The sequence below is a fragment of the Leopardus geoffroyi genome, chromosome A1 (assembly GCF_018350155.1).
Source record: "Leopardus geoffroyi isolate Oge1 chromosome A1, O.geoffroyi_Oge1_pat1.0, whole genome shotgun sequence".
NCBI lineage: Eukaryota > Metazoa > Chordata > Mammalia > Carnivora > Felidae > Leopardus > Leopardus geoffroyi.
Window position 1 is genome coordinate 203,043,628 of NC_059326.1, and position 18,590 is coordinate 203,062,217.

Here is an 18,590-nt window from a genome sequence, read left to right on the forward strand (position 1 = left end):
ACATGGAGACAGGCAGAGAGAGACAGAGACAGTTAGACAGAATATATAGATATTATATACTACACATTATATATTTTATATAATATATTATATGTTACATTATATATTATATTTCATACATATATATATACCTCTACAAACTACTAAAGCAGAGTAAAAAAACCCATTAATTGAAAGTAACCCCAATTGATTACCCATTTTACTAGATTGAAAAAGCCTCTCCTTCGTTAAAGGGATGTTAAAGTAAGAGGAAGTTTGTAAGATGGGGTGATCCCATAAACAGATGAAGACAGGGCAAGGCCTCTACTCTGAAAAAGTGTCCTCCATTTGGTAGCAGTAGTCTAAGCTCAGTATATAGTAAACACGGATTCATTTGCAAGCAGTGGAACATATAACACAAAACAGATTAAACAAAATAAGTAATTTATTGGCTCAGAAAACAGGTCAGAAGTCTAATTTCAGAAAAGTCTTTATCCAACTGATTAACTATGTCTCCATGAACCAGATTCTTTTATGTCCCTTTACTTTGCTGTCAATTACATCTTTTTTTTTTTTTCATCAAGATGTTTGCAAGAAACATCCAAGAAAAGGGGCGCCTGGGTGGCGCAGTCGGTTAAGCGTCCGACTTCAGCCAGGTCTCGATCTCGCGGTCGGTGAGTTCGAGCCCCACGTCAGGCTCTGGGCTGATGGCTCAGAGCCTGGAGCCTGTTTCCGATTCTGTGTCTCCCTCTCTCTCTGCCCCTCCCCCGTTAATGCTCTGTCTCTCTCTGTCCCAAAAAAAAAAAATAAATAAACGTTGAAAAAAAAAATTAAAAAAAAAAAAAAAAAAGAAACATCCAAGAAGCAAGCCTGACTTGACTACCTATATTGCTATTTTTGCTTGGTCAACTCCAGTAGGAGACAGTGCATCCCCTATACTAACCATCAAGCAATAGCCTTGTGCTTCACTTTGGGACGACTTGGATGACATTTCCACATTGAATCAAATCGTATAGCCGGATGACTGAACACACTTGTTGTCTTAAACCTATTTGAAATGTCTATTGCTAGAGCTTGAGACACTATCGATCAATCGATTTCAAACCACAGGCTGCTATTCAGTGCGCCGAAACAATGTTGCAACCCACTGGATGTTGCTGACTAGATGTTGCAAAAACCTTCAACAATGTATGGAACACCTGGTAATCACTTCGTATGTCCCATTATATCTATTTGAAAACAGGGAATGGTGGAGGTACTCAGTGCAGCTTCACAGATTATTTCCATACTTTCATTTTAGAAGTCCATGAGTAGTAGATCTTTTCCTTAACTGGAGATGCTCAGGCTTCCAACTACTATAGGTCTCTTATCTTTCGAGTCAAAATTTAAAAACAATGCTTTAGGTCCTTTTTCTAACCCATATATTTTTCTTATAATCTTTCATCGAATAGATAGGTGAGTGCGGGGAGAAAAGGTTATAGAGATGTTCTCATGCTTCTCCTTTATTTCTAAGACTCCAAGAAATTTGAGATAAATTATCTGTCACAAAGAAATTTTGGTAATAAGTTTAACATGTTTTAAGAGATTTAACATATTTTAAGTTAGAACTAAATATGATCCTTTCCATTATGGCAAGAAAAGAAAAATGGAAAAGATGCCACTGGCTACATAATAAAACATTTCCAAGTAGTTTCAACTTTTCTATTTTTTTTTAGGACATGTACTTTGTAGAGTTGGGACACTGTCTGCAGAAATGAAATCATTTAATTTGACACTTTTTGTTTTTAATTTCTTCTTGGTAATTGTGTATGCTGTGCCTTAAAAAAAACAAAAAACAGAACTAGAAGAACTGGTAAATGTTATACCTATCTGCCAAGAGACGAGAAGTCTCATTTTTGGGAAAATAGACAATCACATTAAGGTAGCTTGATAAAAATGAAAATTAATTATTTGTAAGCCTTAAGGGGAATCATTAGTCTAAATAAGAATGCTGAAAGAACCCACTACATGAAGAGAAAGGAGGCTTTTTTTCCGTCACACTGACTAATGCAGAAATTAAACACAGATATAATGATCATGGTATATTTGTTTCCACTGCATTGTTTGAATTAATGTCTCCAAGGAATAGACCATCAAGTTAAATCAGCATTAAGAACGTTTCATGAATTTCAAAGTCTCAAATTAGCATTAACTATTTGTTATTCAGAATGCCAATCTTCAAAACTATCTTAATGAAATTATCTTTGTTTTTAGAGGATATTCCTTATTATTTGTTCAGTGTTTTGAACGTAGCAAAAGCTCCTCAAAGAGAAAAATCATGGAGATGAATTTGCTAATTAAATTCCTTAAAAGGAAATCAGAAGAACAGATACTGTAATTGCATCCTGAATTAATGACTGGTCTTCTTGGGGTTCAGTCGTCTTTAAGATTACGGGCAGAGACAAAGGACCTCAATTCCTGTTAGGCAACAGGCATAATTGTGTTAAATAAGATGAACAGGTCCAAGGAATCTTAAGGCCCATATGGAACTCACAGCCATAATGGGAAGACAGAGCCTCTGGAGTAGGTTAGGTCAAAGGGAAAGAGTCAGAAGCCTTTGGAATGATGGGCAAGTCCATGACTGTCCTGACAGCTCTATTTTATTCCTCCCCATAGAGATTGTACAAATGACAGACAGGGTAGACAATGTTTAGACAACAGTGTAAATTTCTGGCTAGATGGTAGTACTATGTGCAATGTCTACACATTTCCTTTGAATAGCAGAAGACTATGATCCTGTAAGGGTCTGAAACAATAAGTTATTTGGTGACATACTCTAGAATGTTTCCTCCCTCTCTCCTCATCTCCACATGGCAGAATCAAGAATTTGGATACAGCTCTACTACTTGTAATTCTACAGGATAGGGATGACCCAGAGAAACACTGTTTTATTACTGGGGATGTTTTTGTGATCTCAATATGCTCATGACCGATGGCCTAAAGGATATATATGTATTAACTACAAATATCCTTTTATACTTTTTGATATATTTTTATAAATAAATGGAGAAATCAATCAATATATACAGAACCTGATACTATGATTATCATTATACCATGTATATATCATCCAATTTTCAGATATTAATATGAAGAATGGAATTTTTTAAATTAAAATTTTCCTCCTAAATAAATAGAAAAAATGTATCACCTGAATTTTTAAGAACCTTGAAACATTAGATTTTGTTCTTAAATAATGTTAAAGACATCCATAGAGCCCTTACTTGTGACAGGCAAATGCCTGGGTTTCTTGTCATGCAGCCAATTGGCTTCTGTGCTGGATTCTCCAGCTTATTCAACCTCCAGTTCCATTTTGCCTGCCGTAACTTCAGCACAGAAATAAGGAAAGGGCTTGGAGAAGAAGGTGAAGGTAGAGATTGTAAGCAAAGATTTAGGAGTGAAAGATTCTGTACAACTCTAAAAGCAGGAGAAGGGAAGAGATAGATTGAACAAACATTCCTTTCTACCACCAGCTGGAAGCATCTTTCACTCCTGACATCAAGAAGCTAATTATTGAACTCAACCTCTCAGGTATGCCAAGCTGAACGCTGTTGGGATGTTGCTTTAAGCAGATAGCAGAAGACCTCTTATTCTCTCATTCTCTAGGTTTCCATTCTGGTTACTTATCTCCCTGTATGGATAGTTTTCCAGTCTCTCAGATCAGCTAGTACAGGCTTAAATATATAGTATTCTAACAAGGAGCTCTGACTGAATCTAGGTTAAGCAAGATCAGGGGTTATTCGTTTTATGAAAATATATGTAATGCCTAATCTAAGTGAACAGATGTATTCAACATGACCTCATTTTCAAGATAACCTAACATTTTGTATTTTTATAGAAAAGTCTTGGAGCAGTGAATGGGAGCCAAACCAAAGGTATAAGAGCATGAAGAGGAAGGTAACTTGCACAAGAAAGATTAGAAGGAGAACAACCTCACAGGTATCTGACAGTGGTGTGAAGCCAGAAATTTTGAAGAATAATTGACACATAGGCTGGTGGAAGTTAACAGCCTACATTTCTGGAGTCCACCACCCAGATTTGGGTCCACCATCTTAATGCTTTGAATTTCTCATAAGAAATGGGGCCCACATTCTTCACTACCTATTTTCAAAGTTTTTATGACAATTGCAAGGGCAATCATTAGTAAGTGCCAATTGTCTTATCAAAAAATTCTTATTAATAAAGTATAACCAGTGAGAGGAAAGGTCTCTGGTAACTTATTACAAGAATCTTTTCTTTACTCTGATCTGTTCAACATATTCATTAACAACTTGGGCAAGAATTTTACTTATCACATGTGTGAGTACCTTGTATCTAGGTAAGATAGAAACTATATTAGATAAAGGGGTCAGCAGTAATACAATAACTTGGCACCTGGAGATGTAAGGCAACCTAACAAGTCGAAATTTAGTATTTATAAAGATGATAAGGCCTTAATTTGCTTGAAAAACTAATTGCTTAAGCACAACCTTAGTGGGAGCAGGGGACATAATTTAGTCCAGTAGGTGAAAACCAAATGTAAGGCTTTAAGTCAACTGGAACCTTTCCAGAAAGCAGCATGGTAAGCTAAGTATTAGAAAAATCATTATTTTAGGCTACACAATGGATTTCCCCTTTCTAAACAAAAACACCATAGCTCTTCACTCAGGTTTGGGTGCCCAGATAAGCTGTTCCTCACTTAAAGGAGAATGTTAGGATGAGGAAAGGAATGGATAATGTGGCTGGGGTCAAGGTGGAGGAAAGGGAAATGCTAAACCAAAAGAAGAGAAGACAGAGTGAGCTCAAAAAAAAAAAAAAAAAAAAAAAAAAGAATTGTCTTCAAATATCTAAGTAGACTACCTGTCATTTAGAGAAGAATTAGTTGTAAACTTGATAGTTTGAACCTGAACCACCTGAAGGAATTGAATAGAAAACACACTTGAATCACTCTGGAAGAATTGTATTGCTTTCTAATGTAAAGTTTTTAAATAATAAAATCCATGAATATTTATAGCAGAAATTATGAAAAATCAAGAAAGGTGGAAAGTAAAGAAACTGCACATAATCCCACAGATGTAGAAACATTGTCCCCTGCAAACAGCTGAATAAAAGCTACTTGTTATAATTTATCTCACTGTTAGGAGTGAGATTATTTCTGATATCCAGTTTTCTCATTGAATTTGCAAACAACTGAGAAAGTATATGAAAGCAATCAAAAAACTCAACAAAAATGACAGGGCAACGTGAGGGTACCCACATTAAGTGGGACCACCCTTATCGGCCTGTTTTGAGATGTCGTCTGCTTTGTCGGGGTGAGGATTATTTGTTCCTGTGCATCATGAAATATGCAAGTACTGTCCGTCAATCTCACCAAAGGAATAAAAACTATAATTTTGTATTCTCTGAAGATCAGTCAATAATCTTATATAAAATATATCCTGTATAAAACAGCTTATAATTTAGAACAGAATGCAGTTATTCAGTTGTTAAGGGCCTATTTCTTTTCTATGTTTTTTCTTGGTCTGAAATAAAGATTATGATTACGTAAGTGAGGTGCCTCCTGGCTAAGCATTAACCGAAACGATGTCACTTAAAGATCTCATTGCTTCAGTTCACTGTATCCACTCCTAACCCTGCTAATTTGCTAATTGGGTATGATTTCTGCCAGTAACTCACCAGAATCCTTACGCAGGCAAAGTTAATAAGTCATTTCATAGGTGCTGAACTGCAGTTTTGGATGCCTTTTACATGCTTAACAGACTCTGTTTTCTTTGTGACATTATTTGGAATCATTGGAGAAGAGGTTTCCTGTTTTTTGTCATTTTACACCCATTATCTTGTTCCATTGCTATCTTGACATGTTCCCTTCTCACAGCTTTGATTCAGGAGCCTGAGATAATAAATGAATTTAGGCTGTGTTTGGAAGAGACTAGAAATTCTCAAGAATGAGTGTCCTCTGTAATTTACACAGCTTCGCTCTGCCCCCCATTTGGCTCTGCAGGCTGGCCAGGGCTGGGATCCTCTGACAGGCATCATTATTTCTTCCCCAAGCAGAGTTTACATTCCCTTCTTGGGCAGGAGAGGTGACCCTTGTGCCAAATATTGCTACCCAGCAATTAGAGCCATTGCTAACACATTCTCTGAAAGCTCAGACAGGAATATAGTTAAGCCATGCATAACTTTGCTCATCACAGCCTCAGGTATAATTCCTGGAGACTGGAGAGGGATCTCACTCCATTCCGTACAGCAGTCTATGTCACCTTAGCTGTATCCCTTTCTCTGGTCAGCCATTCTAAAATAAATTCTCTTGGGGTGCCTGGGTGGCTCAGTCAATGAAGCCTTGGACTCCTGATTTTGGCTCAGGTTGTGATGTCATGGTTCATGAGTTCGAGCCCCACATTGAGCTCTGTGCTGGTAGATTTTCTTTCTCTCTCTCTCTCTCTCTCTCTCTCTGCCCCTCCCCTACCTGTGCGTTTCTGTGCACACTCTCTTTCAAAATAAATAAATAAACTTTAAATAAGTAAACAAAAAATAAATAAAATAAAATCTCCATCACACTCTATCCCATTATGCTGCTCTCATTTTCTTTGCATTTTCACCATCTGACCGATTATACTGCATTTTGTTATTTAGCTATTTCTTGTCTCCATTTGCCCCACCCCCTCCCCTTGGAATGTAAGCTGCCTAAGAACAAGCACTTTGTTTCTGTCTAGCACTGCAACCCCAGTGCCTAAATAGTGTACAGAACATCATAGATTTTCAAGAAAACTTGTCGAATAAGTGATAAATGACTTTGCTGGAGTGGTTTATAGAAACAGCTGAAGAATATGGTGGTTTGCTTTATCATATACACTTGCTTTCTGGGCACCAGCATAAGCACACATGTAATATACACACACAGAAATCAAGGGTGGCTTGTATGGTCATCCTGTCTTATTTAAAAAAAAATATGTATTCAGTAAATATTTGTTGATTGAGCAGATGCATTAATGAAAGCATGAGTTTGACAACTAAAGGTTGTTTAAAAATATTTTTCTAATTGGAGCACTGAAAGGATAAGCCAGGAAGAAAAGAAGAGAAAAATTGAATGAACAGGACACCCTTTCATACCTTCTTGCCTAACTGGAAAGACGTTATGAGGACGACACTGAGCTTTTCCCTCTAACTGGTAATAGAGAAGGAGAAAACCCTAGGTGACCAAATAAAATATGAAGTGAATGTGTCCCATTGAATGATAAATAAATCGAAATTCAATAAACGAGTTAGAAAAAAATATCTAATTTGCTCCCCGTTTTACTGGAGAAACAAATTTAACTCTTCGGTCACAAGTGTTGACAGTATTCTCATCAAAAAGGCACAACTGAAGGGAACAGTAAGGCCTGCCAGAGTGTCTTCCATCATAAGATGCAATTTAAAAATAGCTTTCTGTCTTCTCCAAAGATAGGGAAACGGGTGAGGAGAGCAGAGAGTGGGATCCGGCAGAAATACGTATTTTCAGTCCCTTAATAAACACTGACTTGACCTGCCTTTCAAGACTGACAGAGTTGGTCCCCAGGATACTTCCAGGCTTGCTGCATATAATCTGGACCACCATGAGGTCTGGGACAAAGGATCAACTTGCAAGATCCCAAGGACCTGGTGGCACCTTCCAGCTCCTGAGAAAGGCATCTTGATTTAGGTGCACACATAAATATACAAATGTTCTCAGCTGCTTGGCAGAGAGCCCAGCGCAGGAAAAAACATTACGCTTCTTTTTGCAAAGTGCCATTAAAAGCCACGGACCGTGCCAGATTGAGTTATGAGATGCTTCTTAGTTTTTTGGCTTCCTCGGTACGTCTTTAAGGGTCAGTGCAAAGTTTCTCTACAGCCATTTCTCAGTTCCTAAATTACAGCTACAATTTGGAGAAGAATTTTTCCCCCACAGTTGATAATTAGTAAAAGATAAAAACTACCTTTTATAATGCTGATAAAAAACATAGATTGTGCATGATACTATATGCGCAAAGTGCTGTCTCTGTGTAGACCCCTTTAAAGGAAAGGCCTTCCAATTTCTGACAGCTTTGTGTGGATGTTCTTTAACAATAGTTTTCTTCTTTTACACACACACACACACACACACACACACACACACACAAAACATTCAACTTCCTTTGTTTCTCAAAATGTTATCTTTACTTTTTTTCCTTCTCACATTCATTCTTGCTCATAAAGCAGATCCATTAAGCCATCTGCTTACCCCGGCTAAGAGAGTTCTAAAGTGCTCTATTATACCAGAGCACTGGTTGCACTGTTAGTTATCAGTTTTGACAGTTTACAAACCCCCAATTGGTATGAACCAAGTTTTATTCAGAGCTTTGTACCAAAGGAGCAATCATAATGAAATTAATTACTGCATTTATTGAAAGTGTATCATATGCTAGGTACAATTTACATATATTAGGTCATTCAGTCTTCGCAACAATTCTGTGAAGGATAATTAAGTTTGCATAGGTGAAGGAACCCAATCACAGAGAAGTCGCATTCCTGGGAAATAGTTGAGATCCAAAACCGTGTGAATGTCATCAGATACTCTTAACAAAAGTGTGTGTTGTAGGCCCTCAAATGTATGCTGAATGAACTGTTATCTGTTGAGTGTAGAACTGTTAGAGGCCTAATATAGCCAACGTGATCATATGCCCTCAAAAACAATTCTGGAAACACCCACAGTTCATCTTGTTAGTATTTCCATTGCTAGCCTGCCCTAGTAGTCTCCCAGAAGCCTCACTGTCCTTACCACCCTTTTGCCTAGTGACTCCATCTGAGTTCAGTTTAGCTAGTGCCATTGCATCTAGAAATAACAAAGTCCTATTTGCAGTGGCATTAAGGTATGCTTGGGTACACTTTTGTGTGTCTCCCATGCCTATCTCCCTTGCAGTATAATTCAAAATACTTAGTGAAATCCTAGTTATGGATATGCCCCCTTTTGGATATGTAGAGAGGGTACATAACTTTTTTTCCTGACATTCTCTGCTCTTGGGCTGTCATTTCACATGCAATCTGTACCTTTTTCCTGATAGAACTATCTTGCCCAAGTTCTCAGTCTAATCTTCAAAGACACGCAACCGGAAGGCTCTGTTGCATGGAAAAGGTCAGCTCATCATGAGCTAAAAGAGACAGACAGTTCATGATTCGCAGCCTTAGCATCAAGTGAAAATACCTAACTCCTGAGGAAAGCTGACAGACGCTTCTAAAATCATCATGTTCCCCCACAATGAAAGTTGGCTACAAAGGGTTGGAAGATAAAAGACACCACTAGAACAGTGTCACTTTGAAAAGTTGCTGCAAATTACAAATATCAGCTTTTATTTTTTAAAACCACCACAGAGTTAGAGTAGGGCTATTAGTAGCTTATTTTGTAGTCCAGTATTTCAATCGGTGGTTAAACTATCATATCACAGTACCTCATGTACGGTAGCCAAATAGATAGGGTAGGCAAGCCCAGCTTTTATATAAAGGCAATTACACCGCAAGCATCTAATATTTCTTGAGTATTTATTGTATGCAGGTATGGTGCTAGACACTTCATATATTATTTCATTTAATACTCATTATTACTCTCAGAGACAGGAACTAATATATCATCCTCATTTTACATATGAGGAAACTGAGTCATAGGAAAATTAAGTAACTCTCTCAAGGGCACAAAACTGATGGAACTAGAATTTGAACCCTGGCAATATTAACTGTGGCAGTTGTTTTTGCTTGCTTAACAGGAGCCAGGAGAATACCCCTGGGAATGTATTTGGATGGAAATGGCAGAATATAAGACTAGAGAAGCAATAATTCTTTGTCTTGAGAACACTTTCTCAGAATACAACACTTGAAACTTTGGCAAAGTCCTCTGGAAATAGGACAAACTCCCGGCTAAGATGGTTCTTCGAAGTCTAAAGAAACTCGACCAGTGCTGAACAAAGTAGAATGCCTGAGTTGCCCTGGTAGATGGTAGAGGAAGGAATAAAATAGATTGGGGAAAATGGGCAGCTGGAATAGGTATATTAGGTAAATTGAGATACCCTGTCCCCCAAGGATTGTGTGCCATGGAAGGGCTCAGAGAACACACTATTTATCAAATATGTCAGAAATGATCTGGTATGAGGGGGATCACTGGCATAACTAAGTTCAGTAGTAGCTCTCTGCAGGCCAGGGCTGATTGTAGGGGAAGCACTTATAGACTTGAGCTCATTAATATCCATGAAGATGATGAGGTCCCAAAGAAATAGAGGCCAAGTGGTGATACTTAACTGTCAAACAATTTCTGTGATAGCCAACAAAGACATCCAGAGGGTTTTGCTTAACCCACACAGACTTGTGAAGATGACTAATGGAATACGGTTGTCCCTACAGAAAAGTAGGCAAGTATTTTATTTTTAAAGGTCAATATTAACAACTGAAAGGATGTAGGAATGGAAGACAGGAGACTCAGTGTGGTAAAACGTCATAATCTCTTGTTCAGATCCCAGACATAAGCCTGTTTTCAAATCCAGAACCTACTGACCGAAGAGCTGGTTGGTTTACTAAGAGGAAGGAATATAAAAACACCATAGCAAGGATATACTGTGAAAATTTCCCCAGTTTTCCCCCCAAAAGAACCTATGGCTATTTACTTAGGTGGTTTTACCTTGGGGAAATAAGAATATTCAGACATTCCAAAGAATATTGAGCACAGTGTCTCAGTTGATACGCAGACAACCAAAGCATCATCATGCCCACACTGTTAGAGTAAGGGTTTATAGGAGGCAGGTGATAAATAAACTTCTGGCACACAGCACCCATAGCAAAGTGTTCTCTCTCTCTCTCTCTCTCTCTCTCTCTCAAAAATGTTTATACTTTAGCAATAATGCCACATTTGGTACACTGGGTGAAACCAGATCTACTTAGGTAAGCCTACACTAATCTAAAATCTACAGTAACTATCCTGAATCCATTTAGATTCTACAGGGGCAGAATGGCAAATTAAATCTAGACATGTGTGATGGTTTATTTTATATCAACTTGACTGCCCAAATATTTAGTTAAATATTATTCTGGGTATGTCTGTGAAGATGTTTCTAGATGAGATTAACATTTGAATCAGTAGACTGACTAAAGCAAATTGCCCTTTCTAATGTGAGGAGGTCCCATCTAATCATTTGAAGGCTTAACTGATTGAGCGGTAATATTGTTTTGTTTTTTTTTTGTCTTTGGACTCAAACTGAAACACTGGTCCTTCCTGGATCTTGAGCCTTATGACTTTCAAAATGAAACTTACATCAGTTTTCCTGGTTCCTAGGCCTTTGGATTCAGACTAGAACTACACCATTTACTATCCTGGGTCTTCAGCTCATTGACTAAAGATCTTGGGACTTCTCAGCCTCCACAATCATGTGAAACAATTCCTTATAGTAAATATCTTTCAATAGATAGATTGATACATAAATAAATGATAGATAGATAGATGGATAGATAGATAGATTGAAATGCTTTGTTTGAAATTCATCAGTGAGTTTTTGTTCCAACGCTACACTTCCCACTAGCTGCTGTTGGTCAATGACTGGCAGGAAGAAAAAGTAAGGCAGGACCATTCCTGGGAAATATGGTGCTCCTTTGACTGGCAGCCTTGGCTCAAGGACTCCTTTGGATTCTCCCAAGGCAGCTCTTGAAATAAATTCTTGGGCTTAGTTTATTTGGGAGACGATCCCATTATGCTGAAGTGGGAAATCAGAAAGAGTGAGACAGGGAAGAAGAAAAAGTAAATATAAGGATGTGTTATAGAGACTACCATAGTGGGCAACAGTGTCTTAATTCTGCCAAAAGTTCCTGAGAAGGATATAAATACCTCCCAGAATTTTCTTCCTGAAGGGCAGGAACTGGATCATTTACTCATGAACTGCTATCTCCCATTGTCTCAGGTTGGTGTGGCTCCTCCACATCAAAGAACACCCTAGGGCAGAGTGTAAGACACTTGATGCATGGGAAAGCAGAGACATTGCTTGTCCTTTTCTCAATGAATTTCCAGTGCCTTGCACGTACTTGTTTATCAGTAAGTATTGAACTAATAAGTGGATAAATGAATGAATGAATTTATTGATTGTTAAAGATCATTTACTTTAGTAGTTCTCAAGTGTTAGTCTGTGTATGGACAGTATCAGAAGCACCTGTGGGCTGTTTAAAAATCAAATATTCTTTTGAACACTGGCGATTCAGTAGACCTGGTATAACCCAACATTCTTTTTTTACTGTTTCATTATTTTTTTTTAAATTTTTTTAACATTTATTTATTTTTGAGACAGAGAGAGACAGAGCATGAACGGGGGAGGGGCAGAGAGAGAGGGAGACACAGAATCGGAAGCAGGCTCCAGGCTCTGAGCCATCAGCCCAGAGCCGGACTCAGGGCTCGAACTCATGGACCGTGAGATCGTGACCTGAGCTGAAGTCGGATGCTCAACCAACTGAGCTACCCAGGCGCCCCACTGTTTCTTTATTTTTGAGAGAGAAGGAGAGGCAGAGCGAGGGATAGAAAAAGGGAGGGAGGGAAAGAGAAAATCTCTTTGTGTACTGTCAGCACAAAGCTCAGCATGTGGCTTGAACCCACAAACCATGAGATTGCGACCTCAGCCGAAGTCCAATGCTCAACTGACTGAGCTACCCAGGTGCCTTATTCTTAAAATTCTAAAATTCTAAAAATTCTTATTAAAGAAATTCTCGTGTGATTTAGAGGCAAAGCCTGCACTGATCTCATTGTACTGATCTATTGATCTGATTCCACAACTAAAGCTCATTTCTCTTTCCTATTAGTGGAAGATATTTTGTGATATGTTCTATCAAACAACCAAACTGTAGCTTTTTAGTTTTTGTATGTAAAACTTTTACCCAATTTGTCAGTGACTGAGAACAATTCTACAGATGGATTGATTTAAGTTTCACATCTTTTCCATTTCTCAGTTAGGAATTATCAGGAGTCAGTAATTATAAGCCCAGTTTAAGTACATCTTAAATCTTCAAAAGAGACATTTCAGTACTCATGGGCTATCAGATTGCAGATGGGCTCAAGAGAAGACACAGTTATACAGAAATAAGTGGAGTCCAGGCTTTTAGCATTTGCTCAATTTCACTTCTGATAAGTTTTAATTCTCTCTATTATCTAAAAGCATAGACCAAGGGATAGAAAAGAAGACTTCTACAATTTCAGAAACTGAAGTCTTAAAGGGTAAGGGAAATAGATATAAGAAAAATGGTTTAGGAACTTTGAGATATAGAAGCATGAATTCCATTTGTCCTAGAATCTCCTGGGTATGCATTTTAGTTTAACACACATGGTGAAGCAGCTGCTTTCATGTCATCTTTTGGCCATTCAGAGACACCCTCTGCTGGAATTCTTCCTCAGGGGCTCCATCCAAAAGGGTTCGATGTGTAAATTAATATGTAAACTCAAGACTTTCATTATCTCTTTCAGGCGACACCATTTCAGAGCCAGATGACATTAATAATGGAGCAGTGAAAAAGATGTGACCCATAAACATCTTAGCACTGCCTCTGACTTAAGTTTATTTTCACATTATAAAATACTATAGACTCAAAAAATTCAAAAAATTCTAAAGAGGAGCCCATAGAAGATAAAAACAACTGTATTTCTACCAACCAAAGACCATTAAAAATTTTGGTGCTATTTCTTTGTATTTATATATGCTTCTTATTTTGTTAGGTTAATAAATGAATACATGAAAAAAATAGAAGATAGATAGATAGGTATATAATGCCTTTCTCCTATGTATACAATTTTTTGTGCTTTTTCCACTCAAGAGTATAACATAAGGAAATTATTCATTGAAAATCCTTTATAGAAATAATTTATTATTCTCCCTCACATTCTGCTATCTATATATTCCTTATATTCAAACATTCCTATATTATCTGGATTTATTTTCTCTTTTTTTTCTGGTATCAATCATAAGGCCATGATCATCTACACACAGAAAGGTTTTTTCTATATTGTTGCTTCTTTAATTTTATAAAAGGAGAATTATGGTTTCAAGGAGTTTGAATGTTTTTATATTTCTTGATGTATTTTTAAACCCTTGAGTAAAAGCCAAATTAAAGAGAGAAAATGCACATAAAGATATATGTGGATTTCACAGTGTTGCCATTTTTAGTATATAATTGTTTGGACTTAACTCTGAAGTAAAATACAAAGAGCGGGAATACACATATCTAAATGGGTGTTTCCTACTGGAGAGCTTGATAACGACATGGTGATTTTTTTTCCTCTTTCCCTTTTTCCTCTTTAGTCTTCTTGAATTATCACATTATACATTTAGGAAGCAGCTGTGAATTGTAGGGCACAAGTGGAAAGATATCAGCCATTCATTCACTCAACAAATATTGAGTGACTACTACGTGCCAGGGAACATTCTAAGTGCTGGAGATACTGAGGTGAAAGAGGACTAAACCTACTGAGGAATAAGAAGAGAGCGAGGCAGGGGATTTAGGGGAGGGTCATGTATGGGAAGTAATTGATGTGCCACTTTGATTTTAGGGCTTAAGGAAAGCCTCTCCATGGAAGACAAACTGATGCTCAGATGTGAAGGGCAAGTAGGAATCAGTAGAGATGTAAGGAGAAAGACCATTAGAGGAAAGATGAGCAATGAGTACAAGTTTTCTCAGTGAGAAGCTTGCTCTGTCAGAGGAAATACAAGAAGTGCAGCATAAATGAAATCTATCTTTGTCTTCAGTTATGAAAGTAGGGAAACATAACAACACAGTATTTGAAGTATCTGCTATTTTATCCCTAGAAATCCCATACACTCTCATATTAAATTATAGTTTTTGTAGATATATTGAAATAATATTTATGTTCATGATTGCTTCAAGGATATAATAGTTATTATGTTTGTTGCTAAGAATTATCATTTAATGTCTTAATAAAATAGCATATATATTACTGTGACAAATTTCTTTTTAACAATATTTTGATGATTGTATCAATATAATTGCTTTTCTTTTTTAAACTTTGTGCCTGAAAAACATTCTTCTGAGAAAGAGTTCAGAGTTAAAAGGATTGGCACCAAAAATGGTTGCAGACCCTGGTCTGAAGGAAAGAAGGCCTGTGGGAATCTTTTTTCAACCATATCATAGACAGTGTGTCATTAGTCTGTGGCATGTCTGTGCCAATGAGTCATTTAACCCAAATAACCACAGCAAAAATTAATGTTCTGTGCTTTTTTCTTTCTTTTTAAAAAATACAATTTAGGGAAGCCTGGGTGGCTCAGTCAGTTAGGCATTGACTTTGGCTCACATCATGATCTCGCAGTTTGTGAGTCTGAGCCCCGCGTCGGGCTCTGTGCTGACAGCTCAGAGCCTGGGGCTTGTTCGGATTCTGTGTCTCCCTCTCTCTGTCCCTACCCCTTTTGAGCTCTCTTTCTCTCTCTCTCTGAAAAATAAATAATAATCATAAAAAAATAAAAATAAATAAAAAATAAAACATGGTTAGAGCGGTTAGAGCGGTTTCAGGTTTATAGCAACGTTGAGCAGAAGGTACAGAGACTTCCCACATGCTCCCCACTCTCACTCAGAAATAGCCTCCCCCATTATCAACCTCTCCCACCAGAGTGGTACATTTGTTATAATTGAAGGACCTACAATGACACATTATAATCACCTAAAATCCATAGCTTACATTAGGGTTTACTCTTGATGTTGTACATTTCGTGGGTTTGGACAAATGTATGATGTCATATATCCAGTTTTATAACATCATACAGAGTAGTTTCACTGCTCCTAAAAATCCTCTGTGCTCCACCTGTCTATCCTTCTTTCCCCACTAACTCCTGGCATCCACTGAACTTTTTACTGTCTTTATAATTTTTGTTTTTTCCAGAATGCCATATAGAGAGATCATACAGTAGGTAGACTTTTCACCAGATTTTACTTTTTTTCCACTAAGTTATATTCATTTAAATTTCCTCTTTTTATGGCTTGGTAGCTCATTTCTGAATCATATTCTACCATCCCTAAATACCATCTTATTGATCTGTTCATCTTTTGAAGGACATCATGGCTTCTAGGTTTGGGCATTGGGAATAAAGCTGCTATAAATATTCACATGCGGGTTTTTGTGTGGACATGTTTCCAACTCTTGCTGAATTGTATTGTAAGAATATGTTCAGTTTGGTAAGAAACTGCCAAACCACCTTCCATACTGGTTTTGCCATTTTGTATTCTCACCAGCAAAGACTGAAAGTTCCTGTTACTCCACATGGTAGTCAACATTTGGTGTTGTCAGTGTTCTGGATTTTGGCTACTCTAATAGATGTATAGTGGTATCTCCCTGTTGATTTAATTTGCATTTCCCTGGTGACATACAGAGTGAAGCATTTTTTCATGTGCTTATTTGTCATCTGTATACCTTCTTTGTTGATTTCATAGTTTATGTAATGCGTACTTCCTACCCAGCAAAGGAATTTTTATTACAAGGTGGTTGGTAAATATTTGTTTAGGTAATTGACTTTGGCTGCAAAGAATGTAGAACAGCTCATAGGTGGTTTCCCAGCTCAAATTTTAGTTGCAACTCACTGAAGACCTGTTCTAAATATTTAAATATTTTAGAAAATTTTAAAAATCCTTCAGAAATTTGTAGTGAACAGAATAGACTTATGGTAAACACTTCCAGCAGGCATACTACATTAGAGAGCCATAAAATGTGCCATTAAATGAAAAGGATAATTTCTGAGCCTTCACACTGTCACTTTGTAGTTGCTCAGAAATCTTTAAGAGGGCTTCACCCTTCATTAAATGAAATCCCAACTGGATCATTGTGATGTGACAAGTAATTTGGCCTCTTCAACCCTGTCAACACAGGTAAAAAACTCGATGAAAATTGAATTACTGTATATCAACCTCTGTATCTCAGTTTATTTTCCCTGGGTAAAGGACAAGTAAGCATTTTCCATTTACTCATTGTGCAAAAATATCCCTTTGAATTCGTTAGAAAAGTCTTTACTAATGAAGTGATCCCTGGAGTCACCATTTTAAATGTCTAAAGATAATTTGGAACAACATATTTAGCACTTTCCCAGAAGATGGAATACACTTATCTGATAACTGAAGAGCTTGAACTATGCATGCTTTAATCAGAAAAGCATGACATTTGCATTTAGATTTTACTCTCACAGGTCAGAATGAAGAAAGAATTATGAATATGCATGACTAGAGGTGTGTAAATGTCATTATTTATTTAGTTATCTTGAAAAAACTCGTGATTCTCTGTGGAGATTTGGAAAATAATTGAAAGACTTTGTTATGAACAGCTAGTGTCATACATATGTATATATATGATTCCTGGATATTCAATGGATTGTAAATGCTAAATATTTTCCAGGACTTCTAGAATTTTATTCTGTATTTTTAACACTTTATTGAAACATAACTGATCATAGTTTTATCTATTTATCAATATAATTTTTTGTTTAACAATAGTTTTAGGACCACAGGAAGTTACAAAGGGGTACAGAGACATCCTGTACACCACAAACCCAATATCCCTTACTATTAACATCTTGATATTGCTATGTTATATTTTTAACAATGAATGAAATGATAATTACACAATTTATGAGCTAAAGTCCATGCTTTATTTAGATTTCTTTAGTTTTCACCTAATGCCTTTTTTCCATTTAGAATCCCACTCAGGATACCATGCTGCATATAGTCATCATGTCCATCATGTCTCTGTTAGCTCCTCCAGGCTGTGACAGTTCCTAAGAAAATTTTTGTCTTTGATGACCTTGACTGTTTGGAGAAGTACAGGTCAGGCATTATGTAGAATGTCCCTTAGTTGGAATATGTCTGATGTTTTCCCCATGATTACAGTAGGGTTATGAGTTTTTATGTGGCAACTACAGAGGTAGTGTGTCGTTCTCATCATGTCATATCAAGGGTAAATATTATCAACATGACATCACTAATGATGTGAACCTGGACCACATGAATTAAGGTGGTACTTGTCAGGTTTTTGTACTATTTCTTTTCTGCCTTTTTATACTGAAATCTTTGGAAGGGTCACTATGTGCAGCTACCCTTAAGAAGTGAATAATTATATTCCACCTACGTGAGAACAGAACATCTACAAAAATTATTTGAAATTCTGGGCATGGGAGATTTGTTTATTCTCAGTCTTTCTTTCTTCCTTCCTTCCTTCCTTCCTTCCTTCCTTCCTTTCTCTCTTCTTTCTTTCTTTCTTTCTTTCTTTCTTTCTTTCATCTTTTCTTCCTTCCTCCCTTCCTTCCTTCCTTCCTTCCTTCCTTCCTTCCTTCCTTCCTTCCTTTTCTTTCTTTCTTTCCTCCCCTCACTCCCCTCCCCTCTTTCTTTCTTTAATAATTTATTTTTATAAATATGTACTCAGATATTCATATTATATTCTGGGTTATAATTCATTACTACTCTATTTATTTTGTTGTTCAAATTGTTTCATCTTTGGCCAATAGGAGCTCTTTCAGTTGGCTTTTGTATCCTTTTTTTAAAATTTATTTTGAGAGACAGAGAGAGAGAGAGAGAGAGAGAGAGAGAAGTGAGAGAGAGAG

The 18,590-nt window shown here is 37.0% G+C and overlaps 1 long non-coding RNA gene across 1 annotated transcript in view; it reads right to left on the reverse strand.

The window, feature by feature from the left end:
• The window catches only part of LOC123605531, a 53,028-nt gene extending 47,274 nt beyond the window's left edge, over positions 1-5,754 (reverse strand). Inside the window, exon 1 of the long non-coding RNA XR_006715804.1 lies at positions 5,674-5,754. This is a non-coding gene — a long non-coding RNA (uncharacterized LOC123605531). The remainder of the gene's footprint in view (positions 1-5,673) is intronic.
• Between the last annotated feature and the right edge of the window lie 12,836 nt (positions 5,755-18,590).